We start from the raw sequence: 21,151 nt of genomic DNA, 5'->3' as shown, positions 1-21,151 counted from the left end.
GATGGTTTTGGACATTCTTTCAAAAGCTCCATACATTAGCCAGGCCTGGTAGCATGGGACTGTAGACCCAGCCACTAAGGAGGCTGAGACAGGAGGATCCCTTGGGCCAGAGGTTGAAGGCTGCAGTGAGCCTTGATTGTGCCACTGCACTCTAGACTGGGTGACAGAGTGAGAACCTATCTAAAAAAAAAAAAAAAAAAAAAAAATTTAAATGTCCCTCAAAATTCTTTTTTAACTGGCCTAATAAAATTTGGTTGGTATATGACCTGGCATTCTTTCTGGGCTTTCCAGTTCTTTCTAGTTGAGCTAGCTTTCTCGTCTTCGAAAGGTTCTTTCCTCTTATTTATCTCTCTCTTTATTTTCCCAATTTTTCCCCTCACTCTTTTCCTCCTTTCCTTTCTCCCTCCCTCCCCGCTTTCCCTTCCCTTCCCTTCCCTTCCTTCTCTCCTTTCTCCCTTTTTCCCTTCTCTACTTTAAAAAAATTCTTTCTCAAATAGCTCTCTTAAATGGAAAAATCTGCTTTCACATTCCCTTAGCCTTGCTGCATACGCAGACACACAGGCTTGGCATTTAAAATCTGACATACATTTATCTTGGGTTTACAATGAACTCTTCACAAATGTTTTTCAGCTTCCTGTGGGTTATTGAATTTTTAAATGCTATTATGCAATTTTTCCCCTGACTAATCTTTACAGATTTTTCATGTTCTTCTTCTATAATTAAATAACTAGGATGGACATTTTTTTCAGTTTGCTTTCTCTCTTTCACTGGTTTGCTCAATTTAGGTGGCATCATCACGAATATGTATCTAGGCCTCACACCATAATGCACTGTGTAAGGTGATGGTGATCTAGGGAACACTATGATACTGTTCTTGTTCTCAAGTTGTCTGTAATCAATTTGGGATTCATCAAGATGGGGAGACAAGATACACATGAAAAGATAAATGATGATAGAAACTATTATATGCCAGAGTGCTGAATTTAAAAAATTAATAAATAAAAAATTATTTTGCCTGGGATAATCAGAGGAGGAAGGATAGAAGCAAACACTCATTGAGCGTTTACTATGTGCTAGGCATTTCCCATGTGCCATTTTTCTTTTCTGTGGTGTGTGTTTTTTTTTTTTTCTTCGACAGTTTCACCCTTGTTGCCCATGCTGGAGTGCAATGGCATGGTCTCTGCTCATTGCAACCTCCACCTCCCAGGTTCAAGCAATTCTCCTGCCTCATTCTCCCAGGTAGCTGGGATTACCAGGTGCCTGCCACCATGCCCGGCTAATTTTTTTTATTTTTAGTAGAGATGGGGTGTTACCATGGTGGCCAGGCTGGCCATTTTTCATTACTTAACTTTTTCAAAAAACTGGTGTAGTTTATAATGTTTTTCAAAATGATGAATCTAAGACTCAGAGAGATCAAAGTGACTTTTCCAAGAACACAGAGTTAGTAAATTGAAGATCCAGGATCTGAAAGAGTCATGACATGTTTGGGAGTCTGAGAGAGGAAGAGGATCCTTATGGGGTCTAGGAGAGAGAAAAGTTTCAGTGATAAAAAGTGGATTGTACGATGCTTGGAATGCCAACTTCTTAGTGTATACTTAGTGTGCACTAGAAGATGGTTCTATTCTGGTGAAATGCTGTGCTACTTTACACAGGTAACATATCTACTAAAATATTCCTATTTCAAATAGGAGTTTAGAAAATACATTCTACACATCTTTTTGTCTATCAGTTACTGGTCTAGATATCTATCCTGCAGAAATACTGGCATAGTGCACATATAAGGGGTTTATTATAGCATTGCTTATAATAGTGAAAAAAGCAGAATTAACCTATGTGGCAGAGACTGGCTAGATGCATATAAAGCCTGTTTCCACTTCCTGGCATGAACTCAACCACATTTCTCAGCCCTTTTGGTGGTCTGTATGACTATGACTAGATCTTGCCAAAAGAACTTGAGTAGGAGAGATAAATCACTTCCAGTCCAAGCAAGGCACGGAAGAGTGGGTGTGGCTTCACCTTTTCTCTTTCTTCCTGTCTGCTGGGTAAGGAAGGAGCCTGAGGCTTGAAGGGCCATGGTAAAAAGAACATGCCCTGTGACACTTTGGATGGTGATGTGAGTTCCACCATAAACTTTACTACTCAAAATTTCAGCATTGTTTGTTTTAGGTGTTAGCCTATCATAATTAATAAAAGCTGATATACATCTAGAGGAATGACTTAATAACTTACGCTTACTTCCATATTATGGATGGCTATGTGGCAGGTTGCAAGCACTGGGCAGATTTTTGATCCTGTCATAGAAACATCTCCAAGATATGTTGGTAAGCATTAAAAGCATTTCACAAAATAGTATGTATAGAATCCCACTTACAAACACCTGCCTTCTCAAACTGTTTGTGTGTATGTGTATGAGAACGCATACATAGAAAAATAGTTAAAAGAATACTGGACTTGAACAAAGGGGACCTTCACATTTTGCTTTATCTACTGTATTATTGGAATTTTTAACAATAAAAATGTATGTATTATTTTTTAAATATAAAAGACAAAAAATTGTCCAGACATTTTTACAGCCTTGTTGTAAGGTTCAATTAATATAATAATTATAAAAATTATTAGGAGAAGTGCTAAATATATACCAGATATTTTTACTATGACAAACCTTTTCAAATACCTCTTGCTAACATGTCTACTTAGATTTCTAACCAAGCTATACTTTTTTGTACCATAGGAACATTTTTCAAAGTTTCAGGTTGCTAGGCTATCTCAGCTGCTTATTAAAGAATCACTGTGGTTACAATTTGAGATGCCTCCTATCCTCTCATGCTTTTTGCCTCAGTCATTTTCCTCTCCCACTCAGTTCTTCTAGAGAGCAAATATTATTAGGGGTAGGGAAAGAGTTCTCGTTCCTCTGAGAGTGGCATAGAAACTTTTTCCCAATTAAATAAAAAAGATGCATAAATGGAGTTAAGAAGTGCTCACGTGACAGGAGTTTTCAATCGTCTGCTTTGAAGAGAGAGGTGGTAAATAATGAGGATGTAACAATGTCAGAAGGAGCAGCAGATAATTCTAGTTGATTGGGAGACTTGAAGGCAAATGGAAGTTATTCCTCTAATTAGTTTAAATAGCAGTTAATTCAAAGGCAATTGGTAAGTAGACCAGAGCACAGGTGTAAATGAAAGTCCCCAATAAGAATAAACTAGAGGAAGCAGCATAGACATGCATCTGAACTGGCCTGGGTTTGAATCTTGATTTAGTTAACTACATCATGTGCAATTTGGCAGGATAAAATGTTTTTCAAATACTTAAGACTGTGTTTGATACCCATGAGGCACTCTATCCGTGTTTTTAAAAATGGGTTTTTAAGAACTGATTTTAATGAGTATTACACTTAAAAATTATTGTTTATGTCACTATTCTGCTAAACAACTTTCTGTTTGTGAGGGTCATTCTCTTTATATGCATCTAGCCAGTCTCTGCCACATAGGTTAATTCCGCTCAAATTCCCAGACTCAGGAGATCTCCTCACCTCAGCCTCCCGAGTATCTGGGACTACAGGGATGTGCCACCACACCCAGGTAATTTTTTTTTGGTAGAGACAGGGTTTTGCCATGTTGCCCAGGCAGGTCTCAAACTCCTAAGTTGAAGGGATCTGCCTGCTTCCACATCCCAAAGTGGTGGGATTACAGGTGTGAGCCACCACACCCAGCCTTGCCAATTTTAGTTAGTAGGAAATCTTAGGACCTGAGAGGAGAAGGAGGAAGGGAGATTGAGAAGAACAATGAAAGGATGAGGAGGAGTTGAAGGAAAGAAGAGGATAAAATGGAGAAGGGTATTAGGAGGAAGAATGGGAGAGGAAGGGGGCAGAATAAAGTGAAGGAGAAGGAGGAGAAATAAATGTCATTAAAGTCACTTTTATTTGCGTGTCTAGATCACAAAATGTTTTTTGTTCAATAGATAATAGGATAAAATTATTTCTCTTTTTAATGTAAAGTTTTTATGACAACTTTTACTTTTACATTGTCTGATTAGTTGGCAACTTACTCCCAGAAGTAATCTATCAGTGGTATTATTATTTGTACTGCTACCTATTTTATTAAAATTTAAATTTTCTTTGACTGTCCTGGCATTAATTTGCTAATCACATAAAAATATCTATGTATCAATATTTTCTGCTAGAAAGTTTAGAAAAGGTATGGTTCAAATGTATTGACATATTGATAAAAAGAAAAATTATTAAAAGATTACATTTAATTTTTTTTTATTTTTTCATAGAAGAAATTATTTCATTCCACTTGAGGAAAGTAAAGGATACATTCATTCTTTGCCTGGAAAAAGTGATTTTTCCCATGGGACTCCAGGCCCTGCCTGGTGAAGTTCTGGTGGCAGATGTTAGAGGAAGCTGTGGCCCTTAATGGCCCAGAGAGCACAGATATTTGGCTGGAAAAGCACTTACATGATTAACACATTTCCTGTAGCAAAAGTTCAGAAGTTCTTTTTATCCTGAAGATCATTCTGGTGTCTAAGAAAACATTTATCATTGAAGATAATTTGAATTTGCCAATTGAGCCCTAGGCCAATTGACTTTTTTCACACAACTGAGATGAGAGAAATTGGAAGCCAATCTCAAGTACTCCTTGGCCACACTCGCATCCTCGCACATGGTGAGATCTTTTAAAATTCTCTCCAGGCCTGATGTGTCAAAGGCCATAACTATCCCTAAGCCCAGCATTTGTGCAGTGGTTTTTCCTCCTGTCTGTATCCCTAGGAGGCTGGGCCACCAGCCACCTCCACCCCTCCCCGTCCCTCTGTGCTACAGGCCACTGACTCCAAGGCAGCAGCAGGCTCTCACCTCCAGCCCATCCACAGCACTGCTGTTGCCCTGGCAGGGAGGAGGACCAGGTAAACTGCAGGCCTCTTCCCTCAGGTATCAGGCCCCATGTTTTGATGGCCTTTCGATGGCAAGGGTCACCTCTAGCCCCTCCATGAAGCATTTGGTCCTTTAACATTACGAGCTACAGTGTATATAGAGTGTTATTTTAGGGACACACTCTCGTGCTGTGACACTACAGTTCCTAAGAACTGAGTTAAGGAAGCAGCAGGGAACACCCTGTGCCAAATAATACAGGAGCTGCTACTCTCAGCAGCACTGGCCTGGCGACTGCGCAGCTTCAGATAGATATCCATGCTGGCACCTCAGCAACAGGCACCCATCCTCCTCTGCAGATGCTGGCCAGCAAGCGCTCCTTCCAAGGAGGCCGCCTGGGAGAATCTAGGGAGCCTCTGCGGAACTGGGCAACGGCTCTGTGTGCGTATGCTTGGCTTGAGACGTGCCTGCGTGTCAGACTAAACAGCTCTAAAAGGACAGGGGCAGAACTGCCCTTTATTCAACAGTGCACAGTTTGGACTTGGGGCTTTTTCAATTCTAGAAGTGGGATTGCCTCAAAAAGACTAACTGATGAGGCAAATATGAAGTAGGGCTTGTTGCAATTGTAATTTGTCATTCTCTAAAACGGATCACATGCCAAGACTATTCCACAGCACCTTTGCCAGGGAGACAGAGAACAACCCTTCTCAGAGCCAGTCCCTGCTCCCCAGCGAGTAGGGAAACTGCAACAACCAGACAACCCACACCAATCACAGGGGCTCCCACACTACAGGTCCCTTGGTCGAGGCCATTCCTTTCTCTCCAAGCATATCCACCTTGGGGACCCACACAGTGCTGCTGTGAAGACATGGCCAGTCCACTAAATGTCTACAAGAAATAACCATCTGTCACATGTAAATGCCTTGCTGCTGATCCTCTCTGGATAGAAGAGGCTAAGGGTGCTGGTGCTTTTGATCCTGGAGGCTTGGGTTGGGTAAGGCCATTCCTCAGGGTCACTGCAATTGAGAACACTGTGGTGACTTCTGAAACGTGTCCATCCTTCCCATGACATAAAATGCAGCACCTCTAGGATGTGGCCAGTGACAGCTGATGCACTTCAAGAGCCAATTGCAAAAGCTGGGTGGGTTCTTTAAAAACAAAGCTTAGTTCCCTGGCTGGGTGGTCTGACTGAACTGGCTATCTGAAGAGGTTGTGGTTGTCTCTGGAATCACTCACGGGGGGATTTGCCCTGGCATTGTACTCATTGCCACGGAACCACTGGGGACAGGAGCTGTGTTCATGCTATTAGGTGTCTTGCCAGTAGCCTGTATTTTAAAATAGACCAAATGAAAGATGGGTAAAACAATCCCAACTAGAAGCATGATAAAAAAGACATTCCATCACTGAATTCCACAGTCTGCACCATTTGTTGGCATCTTTGGAGGAGCTGGGAGCAATTGCTGATAGGAGAGTCTCTATGCAGTAACTTTCCCATAAAAAGATTTGTGACTGCAATGCACTCTCAATATTCTGGTCAATCTCCTTAAAGAAATCCATCAGTTGACTGGCCTGGGCATCAGTGTCTGTGGCTGCTGTCTGGATTTGGCAGTTCTATGGTCACTTCGGTCTCTGCAAATGGGCTCAGAAGGGGTTTTAGTTATTTGTGAGTCTCTGTTAGGATCCCGTTGTTTTTCACTGGAATCGTAATGGCGTGTAAGTCTGAAAGGTCAACAACTCTCATGAAGTTGTTGACCTTGATATCTGCGACTTTGCAGCTGTACTGCAAAGCCAGCTTGTTGAGGCTGTCCTCCTGGGCCTGCCCCTGTTGCAGTGGCACTAGCACCTGCTCCTGGCTGGTGGGGCTGGTAGATACTGCTCTTCCGGGCTCCTTGTCCAGGGCCGCAGAACTACAGGGTGTGAGGGTGAGTCTTCCTCAGAGGAGGCCCCATTGGCATTCTTTTTTTGTTTTGTTTTTTGAGACGGAGTCTCGCTCTGTTGCCCAGGTTGGAATGCAGTGGCATGATGTCGGCTCACTGCAACCTCTGCCTTCTGAGTTCAAGTGATTCTCCTGCCTTAGCCTCCCCAGTAGCTGAGATTACAGGCATGTGCCACCACACTTGGCTAATTTTTGTATTTTTAATAGAGACAGGGTTTCACCATATTGGTCAGGCTGGCCCCTTCTGTGAAAGGAGGGGATTCCTAAATGGAAGCTCACACAAAAATGCATGTGGAGCAGTCAACCCCAAGGCTTGTAAGGGTGGGGCCCCAACATTCCACAAAGACAGGACCTCAGCCCCGGGGTCCAGCCCTGGACAGTCAGGGTCACCACCCGTCCAGCTGCAGAAGGGTCACCCAGGAGCCTCGGGAATGGTGGCCTGGCCCCAAACCAAGGAGTGAGGCAGGCTGGGAGACTGAGACCACACAGACCCCCAGCCAGGACTGTGAACCTCTCCTCCAGGCCCGGTACCTCAGCCAAATTTAAATTTATATTGTTGGAACTGTTAGTGACAGAATATACAGGTCTTATATAGGTTGGTGCAAAAGTAATTGCGGTTTTTGCCATTACTTTTAATAGAACTCCTTGAGATGCCATGGTTTGTGATTCATTGGTTGCATTGATTATTTCTCTTGTTTTCTCAATTCCCCATGCCACACAAGAACTATTTTATATGTGTTTGTATCTTAATATTAACTGTACCATTTACCATTGCTACTTTATGTGTTTAGGTTTGTTGATTAAATGTTCAAAAACTTTCTGTATGCTGCCCAACTTGATCTTGCAAGTGATTACTGGTAGGTAGTGAAAGTCTGACTGTATAACTTTTCAGTCCTTTTCACATTTGTAAGAGAAGTCTGCACAATTATTCCTCATTAATATAAAGTTAGAAATATTAAGAATTCTCATATTTGAAGATAACATAAATAAAGTACAATTTGAAGAACTAAACTTGTAAGTTCACTTGGGTACTACTATTAGTGACCTTCACTATCACACCATTTGATGTGGAAGTTCAATTGCGACCTTAGAGTCAAAAAATTTCCTTGATTAGAATGCATCTGCTGGAATACAACTCAGCGTCTTTGGGCCAACAGCACATTGTAGAATGAATAAAGAAAAGGCAAATGTAAATTAAGGGTAACAACATCAGCCATATGAGCACAAAATGTTATGGTGAAACTCAAGTAAGAAAATAGGCCGGGCGTGGTGGCTCATGCCTATAATCCCAGCACTTTGGGAGGCCGAGGCGGGAGGAGCACTGTCTCTACAAAAACTACAAAAATTAGCTGGCTGTGGAGGTGTGTGCCTGAAATTCCAGCTACTCGGGAGGCTGAGGCATGAGAATGACTTGAACCCAGGAGGTGGAGAGGTTGCAGTGAGCCAAGATCTCACCACTGCACTCCAGCCTGAGTGATGGAGTGAGACTGTGTTTCAAAAAAAAAAAAAAAGTGTGTGAAAGTATTTTGCAAACACAATGCATGTAAGTCTTGATAAACAGGGGTGATGGAAGATATTTCTGATGGCTTATAGGCAACTCAGAGGCATTTTCTTTCTTCTAGAATCTTTCCTGTTTAGTGGAAATTGGATGCCTGGAAACAAAATTTTCAGAATCCTGGCCAGCAGAATTCTGGGTTAGATTCTATCATTGAGAAGCGTCTGTATGTTATTTGAAAGACTAAAGACTGCTTCAGCAGCAGTGGATAGATTCATGAGGAGCAATCTGAGACAGGCCTTTTTGTAGAGGTCTCTGGGCATTTACTTGAATATCACCTACCATGGAGCAAGAGCACCTGTGTTCATTGCCAGCTATATCTTGCAATGCTTGTAACCTTTGAAGTTTCTGAAAGCCACTGGTTACCCCGAGAGTTAGTGCTGGCTTTTTCTGACCTTCATTCCACCAGTCCTTCCACTGATTTTGTAATCATCAAAGTTACCGGATGTAACATCCTGTTGCTTGAAACAGGTAAAATGAATTTTGCTTTTCTGAATGAATCTTGGCTGATTTGGGAAATAAGTTTTACAATCAAATACATGACTATTTAAGGCATACAAGTGCAGATTTCTTACATGCATATATTGCATAGTGGTGAAGTCTGGGCTTTTAGTGTACCCATCAACTAAATAGTGAACATCGTACCCAATAGGTAATTTTTAAGCCCTCACCTCCCTCCCATCCTTCCACATTTTGTAGTCTCCAGTGTCTATAATTCCACTTTGTATGTCCATGTGTACCCATTGTTTAGCTCCTACTTGTAAGTAAGAACATGCAATATAGGTTATTTCCCTTAAGACAATGGCCTTCAGTTCGATCTGTGTTGCTGCAAAAGACATAATTTCATTCTTTTTATGGTTGAGTAGTATTTCATAGTGTATGTGTATAAATAAAACATTTTCTTTTTCTAAAATATAAAAACATTTTCTTTATTCAGTCCCCTTTTAATGGACACTTTGGTTGATTCCATATCTTTGATATTGTGAATAGTGCTGCGATAAACATATGGGTGCAGGTATCTTTTATTATTTATTTTTTTTTTTGCGACAGTTTCACTCTTGTTGCTCAGGCTGGAGTGCAGTGGTGCAATTTTGGCTTACCACAACCTCCACCTCCCAGGTTCAAGTGATTCTCCTGCCTCAGTCTCCCTAGTAGCTGGGATTACAGGCATGCGCCACCACGCCTAATTTTGTATTTTTAGTAGAGATGGGGTTTCTCCATGTTGGTCAGGCTGGTCTCGAACTCCTGACCTCAGGTTATCTGCCTGCCTTGGCCTCCCAGAATGTTGGGATTGCAGGCGTGAGCCACCATGCCCTGTGTCAGGTATCTTTTTGATATAATGACTTCTTTTCCTTTGGGTATATACCCAATAGTGAAAATGCTGGATTGAATGGTAGTTCTCATTTTAGCTCTTTGAGAACTCTCCATACTGTTTCCATAAATGTTGTACTAATTTACATCCCACTGACAGTGTATAAGCATTCCCTTTTCTCCACATCCTCACCAATACCTGGTTTATTTTTGACTTTTTAATAATAGCCATTCTGATTGGTATAAGATAATATCTTATTGTGGTTTTAATTTGCATTTCCCTGATGATTAGTGATGTTTATTTTTTCATATGCTTGTTCACCATTTGTATATCTTCTTTGAAAAATGTTCATTTCCTTTGCCCATTTTTTAAATGGGGTTATTTGTTTTATTTCCTTATTGATTTGTGTGAGTTGCCTGTAGATCCTGGATATTAGCCCTTTGTCAGATACATAGTTTGCAAATATTTTTTCTCATTCTGTAGGTTTTCTGTTTACTCTATTGATTGTTTCTTTTGCTGTGCAGAAGCCTTTTAGTTTAAGTCCCATTTGTCTATTTTTGTTTTTGTTGCATTTGCTTTTGAGGACTTAGTCATAACGACTTTGCATGGCCATTGTTCAGAAGAGTTTTTCCTCGGTTTTCTTTGAGGGATTTTTATAGTTTCAGGTATTATGTTTAAGTCTTTAATTTTATCCTAAGTTAATTTTTGTGTGTGGTGAAAGATATAGGTCCATTTTCATGCTTCTGCATATGATTACCCAATTTTGCAAATACCATTTATTGAATAGAGTATCCTTCCCTATGCATATTTTTATTGACTTTGTAGAAGATCAGTTGATTGTATGAATGTGGCTTTATTTCTGGGTCCTTTATTCTGCTCCATTGAGATCTGAATGTTTATTTTATTTTATTTTTACCAGCATGGCTATAGTAACCATACTGTTTTGGTTACTATAGCCTTGCTGTATAATTTGAAGTCAGGTAGCATGATGCCTCCAGATGTGTTATTTTTGCTTATGATTGCTTTGGCTATTCAGGTTCTTTTTTGGTTCCATATAAATTTTAGAATTGTTTTTTCTAATTCTGTGAGAAATGACATTGGTAATTTGATAGGGATTGCATTACATCTGTAGATTACTTTGGGCAGTTTAGTCATTTTAACAATAATGATTCTTCTAATCCGTGAGCATGGGATGTTTTTTCCATTTGTTTGTATAACCTATGATTTCTTTCATCAGGGTTTTGTAGTTCTTGTAGAGATTTTTCACCTTCCTGGTTAAATATACTCCTAGTTATTTTATTTTTTATTTGTAGCTACTGTAAGATTGCATTTTTGACTTGTTCCTTAGCTACATCATTATTGGTGTATAGAATCCTACTGATTTTTGCATGCTGATTTTTTTATCCTGAAGCTGTACTGAATTCATTTATCAATCTAAGTTTTCTGGTGGAGTCTTTAGGGTTTCCTAGATATAAGATCATACCATCAGTAAACAGGAAGAGTTTGACTTCCTCTTTTCATTTTGGGTGCCTTTTATTTTTTACTCTTGCCTGATTACTCTGGTGAGGACTTCAAGTACTATGTTGAGTAATAGTGGTGAAATTGGGCATCATTTCCTTATTTCTACTCCTTAGAGGGAATGCTTTCAACTTTTTCCTGTTAAATATGTTATCTGTGGGTTTGTTGCATGTTGCCTTTATTATGTTGAGGTATGTTCCTTCTATGCCTAGTTTGTTGAGGATTTTTATCATAAAGGGATGCTAAATTTTATTGAATGCTTTTCCTGCATCTATGAGATCATCATATGATTATTGTTCTTAACTCCGTTTATGTGATATATCACATTGATTTGCAAATGTTGAACAGTCCTTGTGTCCCTGGGATAAATTCCACCTGATCTTGGTGTATTATCCTTTTGATGTCTATTGGATTGATTTGTTAGTATTTTTTGATGATTTTTGCATCTATGTTCATCAGTGATATTGGTCTGTAGTTTTCTTTTTTTGTTGTGACTTTGTCTGGTTTTGGTATCAGGATGATATTAGCCTTGAATAATTAATTGGGGAGAATTTCTTTCTCCTGGATTTTTTGAAATACTTTCAGAAGGATTGGCGTAAGTTCTTTTTTATAGGTTTGGTAGAATTTGGCTGTGAACTCATCTGGTCCTGGGCTTTTCTTTTGATAGGAGATTTTAAAATACTGATTCAGTCTTGCTACTCATTATTGGTCTGTTCAGGAGTTTTATTTCTTCCTGGTTCAATCTCCGGAGGTTGTATGTTCCAAAGAATGCATCCAGTAAAAAGCCATTTAATCACATTCTCTTAGGCTCTGTTTCAAATTCTAATGCCCACAAACACCTATCTATCTTTTATCTTCCAACATCACCATATCAGCGTAAGGTAGGCAAAATGAAGTTGACCCACAGTCAGGCTTTATTAATATGATCTAGTTACTGTTTCTTCCTTTCCAAAGGTAACTGTCTTCCCCTTTGTACCTGGGGTGATTGACAGTGAAGACATCAAATTATAACATTTTCTTTTATATTTGGGAAATTGGGAGAGTATTTGGGATATTTTACATTTGTCTACTTGAGAATAGACAAAGTGGCTAGCACTCAAAAATTCTCATGATGTTGTGAAAGTATCATCAATTTAAATTTTCTCCTGTTAATTTTAACATGTGTATTATATCTAGGAGTATTTCTATTGATTTCTTTTTTCTCCTGGTTATGAGCCAAATTACATCTAGTAATTTTTTACTGTATGCTACACGTTTTAAAAATCATGTTGAGAGTCTAAATTATGTTGTTTTTCTTTACAAAGTGTCAATTTTTATTTTGGCAGAAAGTTGATTTATAGATTTGGTGATTCTTTAGAGTGATTGTTTTCAGCTTTGTTTGTGTGAGTCTACAGAGGCCCTGCATTATGACTAAGATATGCCCTATTCCTAAGTTATGGCTTTTCTGATGTCACATAAAAAATAGGTTTAAAAGATATTGATGCTTAGAAAGCTGTATGAAGTCTGTGAGTGGTCAGAATCTCAGCACTGTATGTTCTCTGGAATCTTTATTCAGCTTAAAGACTTCCAGTAGTTGATCCCCATCAGGCCTTGCAGAATTCCACCCTGTGCATACACAACTAAGGATCTGACCAAAGACTCAAGATAATTTCTAATATATTTATGTGTTTCCTTCTTTGCATAATCTCTTCCTCTCTGGCACCCTGTTTAGCCAATTCTTACTGTTTCAGCAATCCTTAACTCTAATATTAATATTATACATTCAGCAAGACTGATTCAGATTATACCTCTATCTGAGGCAGTTTGAAAGTGTGCATAGAACAAAAACAGGAATAAAAGTAGAACTTGTGTTATGTGTTTTTCTTCTCCCAAAGATCACTGTCCCATGCTTTCTTTTGTCTAATGCTTGAAAACATCCACCTCATATATTTGCTCTGCTTTGTTGCTATTTACTGCAGGAGGCTAAACCTGATACTTATTAACCTATTATGGCTGAATTTCCAGATAACTTCTAGAAGTAAATCATAACTTTACCTTGTGCCATTCTCATGTGTAAATGTGATACAAGGAAGTTCTGTATCTTGTTAACAGCATGGAGATGAATCTAAAATCTGAAAGTGATCAAGACCAAAATAAATTGAGCCCAAAATACTAGATCAAGCCAACCTTGATGAACACCCTATTTCTGAATTTCTAGTTATAGGGCAATATAAATGTTTCCATTGTTAAATTCAATTTGAATTACATTTTCTGTTACTTGTAGGCAAATAATTTTAATTGATATAAGCCCACACATACATTTTTCAAATTATAAGTTAAATTATATTCTAATGAACTGTGAAAAATATTCAGATTATTTTTATACTGAGTTTTTAATGTGTCAAACATTATATGAAATAAATGCTCCATTGGTTGGGGCTGAATACAATAGAGACTTTTCATAAAGTCACATTTATGCTAATTAAATCCTCAATGCTCAACATTACACAAATATTTACATAACACTGCTAAACAATGACAAAAAAATAAAAGCATGAGTTTGTGTCTGTGAGCACTTACATGTGTATATATATGTCTAGAGAAAGTTCTATAAAGACTAAAAGAAAATGCCAAAAGAAGTTGCTATGGGTGGTAGGACTACAGGCTCTTTTTACTTTTTTTAAAGTAAAAGTAAAATTTACTTTTAATATGTATTAGTAAAAGTAAAATTTACTAATAATTTACTATACCGTTTGAATTTTTAAAAAAATCTTATGCTTATAATATGATACTATGTTTCCAGCACTGTGATAAATGACACATATTAATTTTCTCTTTAATTTTCACAACAAAAGATAGGATTATATTATTCTAAATTTACTGATGAGGAAATTGAAGCTTTTATTTTAAGTAAATTGTTCAAGATGAAACAATGGAGGAGGTATTACATTGTAATTAAAAATAGGAAGAAAGTAATTCTTAAAAAAAATAATGAGGCTGGGCGTGGTGGCTCATGCCTGTAATCCCCAGGACTTTGGGAGGCCAAGGCTGGCAGATCACAAGGTCAGGGGATCAAGACCATCCTGGCTAACACGGTGAAACCCTGTCTCTATTAAAAAATCCAAAAAATTGGCCGGGCATGGCGGCGTGTGCCTGTAGTCTCAGCTACTTGGGAGGCTGGGGCAGGAGAATGGCGTGAACCTGGGAGGCGGAGCTTGCAGTGAGCTGAGATCATGCCATTGCACTGCAGCCTGGGCGACAGAGTGAGATTCTGTCTCAAAAATAAATAAATAAAATAATAATAATGATAATAATAATACAGGGATACATTTAATGGATGGAAAGATGCCTCTGATATGTTAAGTGAGTGACAAAAAGCCAGTTGAAATGCAACTGTCTCAGAAGACCCTCATACCATCCTGGTTATAGACTGGAGAGGTTTTAGCATAGAACATGTGACAATCTTTCTTCTCCTGGGGGAAAAATGGGACCAATGAATTAACATTAGCTTTCCTAATAGGCTCAGTACCATAACAGTTTAAGAGAAGATAAAGGGTCTAAAAGATCTGTATTACAGCCCTATCTTCTAGAGTTTTGGTTTATAGTTCTTTTAATGATTTTATTAGGGGAAAAAAATTGTTCTTCAGTGCTTCAGTGAAGCCAAGAAAAAGAAGGTACAATTAGATGGGAATATTATTCTGCTTTGTAGAAATTTCCATATTGTACCCACAAAGTTTGACTATAAAACCCCCCTTTTTGTCTTAATATTTATTCCGGAAGAGGTCTAGATGACCTGCATATTTGAAAGAGAAAGTCTCACTAGCAGATGGTTGAGAAGCAGTTTAGGTAATATCTGACCCAAACATCTGACCTTGGGTACAAAATAGACAGACAAATCTGACTGAGCTCTCTCAGTATTCTGAAACCTCTGTTTCATTGTTTTGAACATAAATTGTCAAAGAAGATAACCTTGGTTTTGGCAAGAATCACTTGTTGCTTCTGCTAATCTGTGTTTATACTTTGTTCTCTAATGAATGCATATTATTTATGTAATAAGGCAATGTATTATTTAAGAGTTTTAGGATTGTAGTGAGTCTTAGCTATTATCTAGTTCAAATTCCTTTTCCTCCTTTACAGTAGAGTAGCCTGAGGTCTATTGAGAGCAAATATCTGTCTCACATGGAATTAGTAGTGCTACTGCTTAGTAGTGCTTTGCTAAAGACTTTGGCTGACACACTCTCTAAAAATTTATTTATTTGTTACATAATACATTTTTTTGCACCCTTATCTGAGAGCTTCTTCAGATTTTTTTTAAATAAAGAAGAAATCTGAACAATTGTCATGTGAGTTTGAAATCTGTAGGCTCTATTAAAGGATTTTCTTTTTTTTTTTTCTAATTGTCTGGAGATTTCAATGTCAGATATTTAGCGTGAATATTTTGTATCATTTTCTTCTTGCCGTTTAAAAACATTTCTGCTCTAATCTCTAGCCCATCCAAAGACATATTTTGCGTCTTTTTCATTCTTAGAGGTTGCACTGAAGTGATATTTTTGTTTTCTTTCGTGAATGAGATCATCCAATATAAGGACTGTTTCTTTTGAATGGGGATTTATCTCAGTGGTTTACAAACTCTTAAAAACTTTGCAGATTCTGGCTTTTGAAGGTCAACTACTCTTTGTACAAATAGCATTTCACTGAATGAGATCTTTGTTAACTTTATTTAGTATTTGTTTCACCTTTAACTTCTCTTGGCAGCTTTATTATGATACATGACAGTTATTTTCTTAGAGGGACCTAAATCACAGCATTCACATACAATTTTTTTTATTTTTCTTCCTGAAGATTTTCTAAATTTAAAAAGTTTTTGTTTCACTGTCCACTTTTGCATCTTTTATATATGTACTATTCAGGATTTTGTTTGATTGCAAGAGACAAAAATCCTGGTCAAGAGTTGCTTAAAGTATGGGGGTTTCTTTTTGTTACACAGAAGAAATACAATGTGTATAAGTTAAGTTACTCAAGCATGTCATCAAATACTACGGCTTTTCCTATATTTCCACTTGACCAACATTTATTGGTTGCTTTTTCCTCATGGTTACAGAATAATTGCTGAATAAATTCTATCTAAAACTGAGTGAAGTTTTTCGATTTTGGGTTTGTTTCTCCTTTAAGGAAACAATGAACATTCAGTAAAGTGGGGGATAGATTTCAGAGGAGGTGTCTTGAAAAGGTGTTTGAGAGGGTGTAGAGATTGGTGAGAACTGTCTTCTTTTTTCCATCCATCTTTTAACTTTTTCTTTCAATCCAAGCCTGACCTTTGGTACCCAGCTCCCTATCAGAAACAGGAAGCTAATCTCTGGAATATTGATGTCTACTGAAAAGTTGGAAACAGCAAGGTTGGATCGTAATCAGTCATTAAATGGGGACCTTTTGGGTCCAGACTAGGTAATCATGAATGATAAATGTGTCTCACAAAATCCTGTAATATTGATGTTATCTAGTGCCCCATACCATTTGAAGATCTGGTTCAACATGTCCTGAACCGCCAGTTTACAGCTTGTGAGAATCTTCTCCTGATTTCTGTGAATTCCTGTGAATTCTTAATCTTACTTCTTGTTTCCTCTTTGCTTTTTTGCACTTGAGTTTATACTTCTGCACTTATTCTTTTAAACCTCAAATTTAAAGATGAAGCCAAATTCTCCACGGTTTTTCAGAAAACTCCAATTCAATGTTTTATGAGCTCAATGTTGATATAGCTTGGATATTTGTCCCCGCCAAATCTTATGTTGAAATTTGTCCTCTGTGTTGGAGGTGGGGTCTGGTGGGATGTGTTTGGGTCATGGAGGTGGATCCCTCGTGAGTGGGCTGGTGCAGTCCCAGTGGTAATAAGTGAGTTCTTGCTCTGCTAGCTGACATGAGAGCTGGTTCTTTAAAAGAGCATGTTACCCCTCCCCTCTTTCTTGTTCCTGCTATCGTCATGTGACATGTTGACTCCTACTCCCCTTCCATCGTAATTTGAAGCTTCCTGAGATCCTCACAAGAAGCAAATGCTGGTGTCATGCTTCTTGTATAGCCCTGGTGAACTATGAGCCAAATAAACCTCTTTTCCTTATAAGTTATGAAATATCAGCCTCAGATATTTCTTTATAGCAACACAAAAACAGACTGACTATTTACTATAGGTCTTAGTGACTTTAATATCTATGATTTAGCCTTATATCATCTTCTGGCCTCATGCTTGATACTGCACGGTCCTCTACAAGTCCTCAATCAAACTGGGAGAGTAATTCAGGCTCCTACCTCAGCTGCTTTTGTGGGGAACAGTCTCACCAGGCAAGCCCTTTTCCCAGATTTTCACAAATTTTTGAAAATAAATCATCCTGTAAATTGATAAATCTATTAGCTAGAGATATTTTTGTTAATTTTGATAGAAGCCAAACTCAAAGTAATTAGGGAAAAATTGGACTTTATTAACTCATAACACTGAAATATCTAGATACAACATTGCCTTAGTCAGAGTTTGAGACAAATCAGAAAAAAATATATATTCTTGATACGGCCATGAGAGTTCCTTTTCCTAGTATTGCTTCACTCACAGATAGGCTATATTTTTGTTTGTTTTTTGTTTTTTTCATATGGTTTTATTTTAAAATTATATTTCTTGAAATTGTTTACATTTGTTGGATTTTATGATAGTTGGGAATCTTACAAGTTTTCTACCACAGATCATTTAGCCCCAGGACCTGCTATTGACCAACTGTGTGGTCTGGATCAAGTCACTTAACCATATCTGTTAAATGGGAATAATATTACTGGTCTCAGAGGATTTTTAAAAGATTAAATGAGTTGATTCATGTCCTAGTTTTCTTAAAGTTTTTAATTTTAATTTTTTTATGGATATACAGTAGGTATATATGTATTTATGGGGTACATGAGATATTTTGATATAGGCAAACAATGTGTAATAATCACATCAAGGTAGATGTGGTATCCATCACCTCAAGCATTTATCATTTCTTCATGTTGTAAATATCCCAATTATACTCTGTTATTTTAAAATGTAGAATAGATTACTGTTGACTGTGGTGACCCTGTTGTGCTCTTAAATATTAGACCTTATTCATTCTATCTAACGATATTGTTTGTGCCCATTAACCATCCCCACTTCCTCCCCATCTACTATCCTTCCCAATCTCTGGTAGCTATCATTCTACTGTCTGTCTCCATGAGTTCAACTGCTTTCATTTTTAGCTATCATGTATAAATGAGAACATGCAAAGTTTGTCTTTCTGCACCTGGCTTACTTCACTTAATATGAAGACTTTCAGTTCCATGCCTGTTGTTGCAAATAACAAGATCTCATTTTTTTAAATGACTGAATAGTACTCTATTATGTATATGTACCACAGACTTCCTTAACCATTTGTTTGTTGATGGATACTTAGGTTGCTTCCAAATCTTGGCTATTGTGAATAGTGCTGCAATAGACATGGTGATGCAGATATCTTTGTTATACTTATTTCCTTTCTTTTGGGTATATACCTAGCAGTGGGATTGCTAGATCATATGATAGCTCTTATTTTAGATTTTTGAGGAACCTCTATACTGTTCTCCAGTGACTGTACTACTAGGTTACATTCCCACCAACAGTGTGTGAGGGTTTCCTTTCTTCCATATCCTCACTAATATTTGTTATTGCCTGTCTTTTGGATCAAAGCCATTTTAACTGGAGGGAGCTGATATCTCATCGTAGTTGTGATTTGCATTTCTCAGATGCTCAATGATGTTGAGCACTTTTTGAAAATACCTGTTGCCATTTGTATGTCTTCTTTTGTGAAATCAAATTTCAAAATCAGATTATTAGATATTTTTTCCTATGGAGTTGCTTGAGCTCCTTATATATTCTGGTAATTAATCCTTTGTCAGATGGACAATTTGCAAATACGTTTTTCCATTCTGTGGGTCGCTGTTGATTGTTTCCTTTGCTTTACAGAAGCTTTTTAACTTGATGTGATCCCATTTGTCCATTTTTGCTTTGATTTCCTCTGCTTATGGGGTATAACTCAAGAAATCTTTGCTTTAACCAATGTCCTTGAGAGTTTCCCTAATGTTTCTTTTAGTAGTTTCATAGCTTAAGGTCTTAGATTTAAGTATTTAGTCTATTTTGATTTTATTTTCGTATATGGTGAGATATAAGGGTCTAGTTTCATTCTTCTGTGTATGGCTATCCAGTTTTTCCAGCACCATTTATTGAAGAGGCCGTCATTTCCCTAAGGTCCTTGGCATCTTTGTTAAAAATAAGTTCACTATAACTATATGGATTTATTTCTGGTTTCTCTAGTCTGTTCCATTTGTCAGTGTGCCTGTTTTTGTGCAAGTATCATGTGGTTTTGGTTACCATAATTCTGTAGCATAATTTGAAGTCAGGGAATGTGATTCCTCCAGTTTTGTTCTTTTTGCTGAGGATGGCTTTGGCTATACTGGGTCTTTCGTGGTTCCATACAAATTTTAAGATTATTTTTTCTATTCCTGTGAAGAATGCCATTAGTATTTTGATAGGAATTGCATCAAATATGCGTATTGTTTTGGGTAGTATGGACATTTGAACAATATTAATTCTTCCAACCCATGAATATGAGATATGTTTCCATTTTTTTGTGTCCGCTTCAATTTCTTTCATCAGTGTTTTATAGTTTTTATTATACAGATTTTTCACTTCTTTGAATAAGTTTATTGCTAGGTATTTTTATCTTATTTTTAGCTATTGTGAATTAAATTACTTTATTCATTTCATATTCAGATGATTCACTGTTGGCACATAAAAATGCTACTGATTTTTGTGTGTTGATTTTGTATCCTTCAACTTTACTGAATTTGTTTAACAATTTTAACAGTTTTTCTTTTTTCTGGTGGAGTCTTTAGGATTTTCCAAATATGAGATCATCTCATCTGCAAACAAAGATAATTTGATGTCTTCCTTTCCAATTTGGGTACCCTTTATTTCTTTCTCTTGTCTGATCGCCCTAGCCAGGACTTCCAGTACTACGTTCAATGATAGTGGTGAAAGTGGGCATCCTTCTCTTGTTCCAAATGTTAGAGGAAAGGCTTTCAGTTTTTCTTCATTCAGTATAATACTAGCTGTAGGCATATTGTATACGGCTTTTATTATGTTGAGGTATGTTCCTTCTATACCCAGTTTTTGAGGGATTTTTATTATGAAGGGATGTTAAATTTTATCAAATGCCCTTTCAACATTAATTGAAATGATCATGTGGTTTTTGTCCTTCATTCTGTTGATATGATGTATCACATCGATTGATTTGCATATGTTGAACTATCCTTGCATCCCTGGGGTAAATCCCTCTGGTCATGATAGATGATCTTCATAATGAGTTCTTGAATTCAGTTTGCTAGTATTTTATTGAGGATTTTTACATAAATGCTCATCAGGGATATTGGCCTGTAGTTTCCTTTTCTGATGTGTCATTATCATGTTTTGGAATCAGGGTAATACTGGCCTCATAGAATGAGTTTTGAAGTATTCCCTTTTCCTCTAGTTTTTGAAATAACTTGAGTAGGAGTGGTATTAGTTCTTATTTAAATGTTTATTAAAATTCAGCAGTGAAGCTATTGAGTTCTGGGCTTTTCTTTGTTGGGAGACTTTTTATTATGACTTTGATTTCATTACTTGTTATTGGTCTATTCGGGTTTTAGACTTCCTCATGATTCAATCTTGGTAGGTGGTATGTGTCTAAGAATTTATCCATTTCTTCTAGGTTTCCAAGTCCTCCAGGGGAATGATTCCAGCTTTTGTTCATTCAGTATGACGTTGGCTGTGGGTTTGTTATAGACGGCTCAATATTCAAGTATAAGAAGGTTATGTAAGCAGAGTCATCCCAAATAAGACTACCTCAAGACATTTAATAAGCAAACTCCCAAAGATCAAGGATAAAGAAAGGATAATAAAATCTGTAGGAAAAAGAA

General features: G+C 37.5%; 1 protein-coding gene and 1 pseudogene across 1 annotated transcript in view; one reads left to right on the top strand and one right to left on the bottom strand.

Moving 5' to 3' along the window:
* The window catches only part of LOC140712035 (uncharacterized), a 223,485-nt gene that overhangs the window by 136,145 nt on the left and 66,189 nt on the right, over positions 1 to 21,151 (top strand). The window lies entirely within an intron of this gene.
* The window catches only part of LOC119619630 (lysM and putative peptidoglycan-binding domain-containing protein 4 pseudogene), a 32,103-nt pseudogene continuing 16,982 nt past the window's right edge, over positions 6,031 to 21,151 (bottom strand).

The sequence above is a fragment of the Chlorocebus sabaeus genome, chromosome 7 (assembly GCF_047675955.1).
Source record: "Chlorocebus sabaeus isolate Y175 chromosome 7, mChlSab1.0.hap1, whole genome shotgun sequence".
NCBI classification, from domain to species: domain Eukaryota; kingdom Metazoa; phylum Chordata; class Mammalia; order Primates; family Cercopithecidae; genus Chlorocebus; species Chlorocebus sabaeus.
The sequence above is the reverse complement of the archived record's forward strand: the minus strand, read 5'-3'. Positions and strand labels throughout refer to the sequence as shown.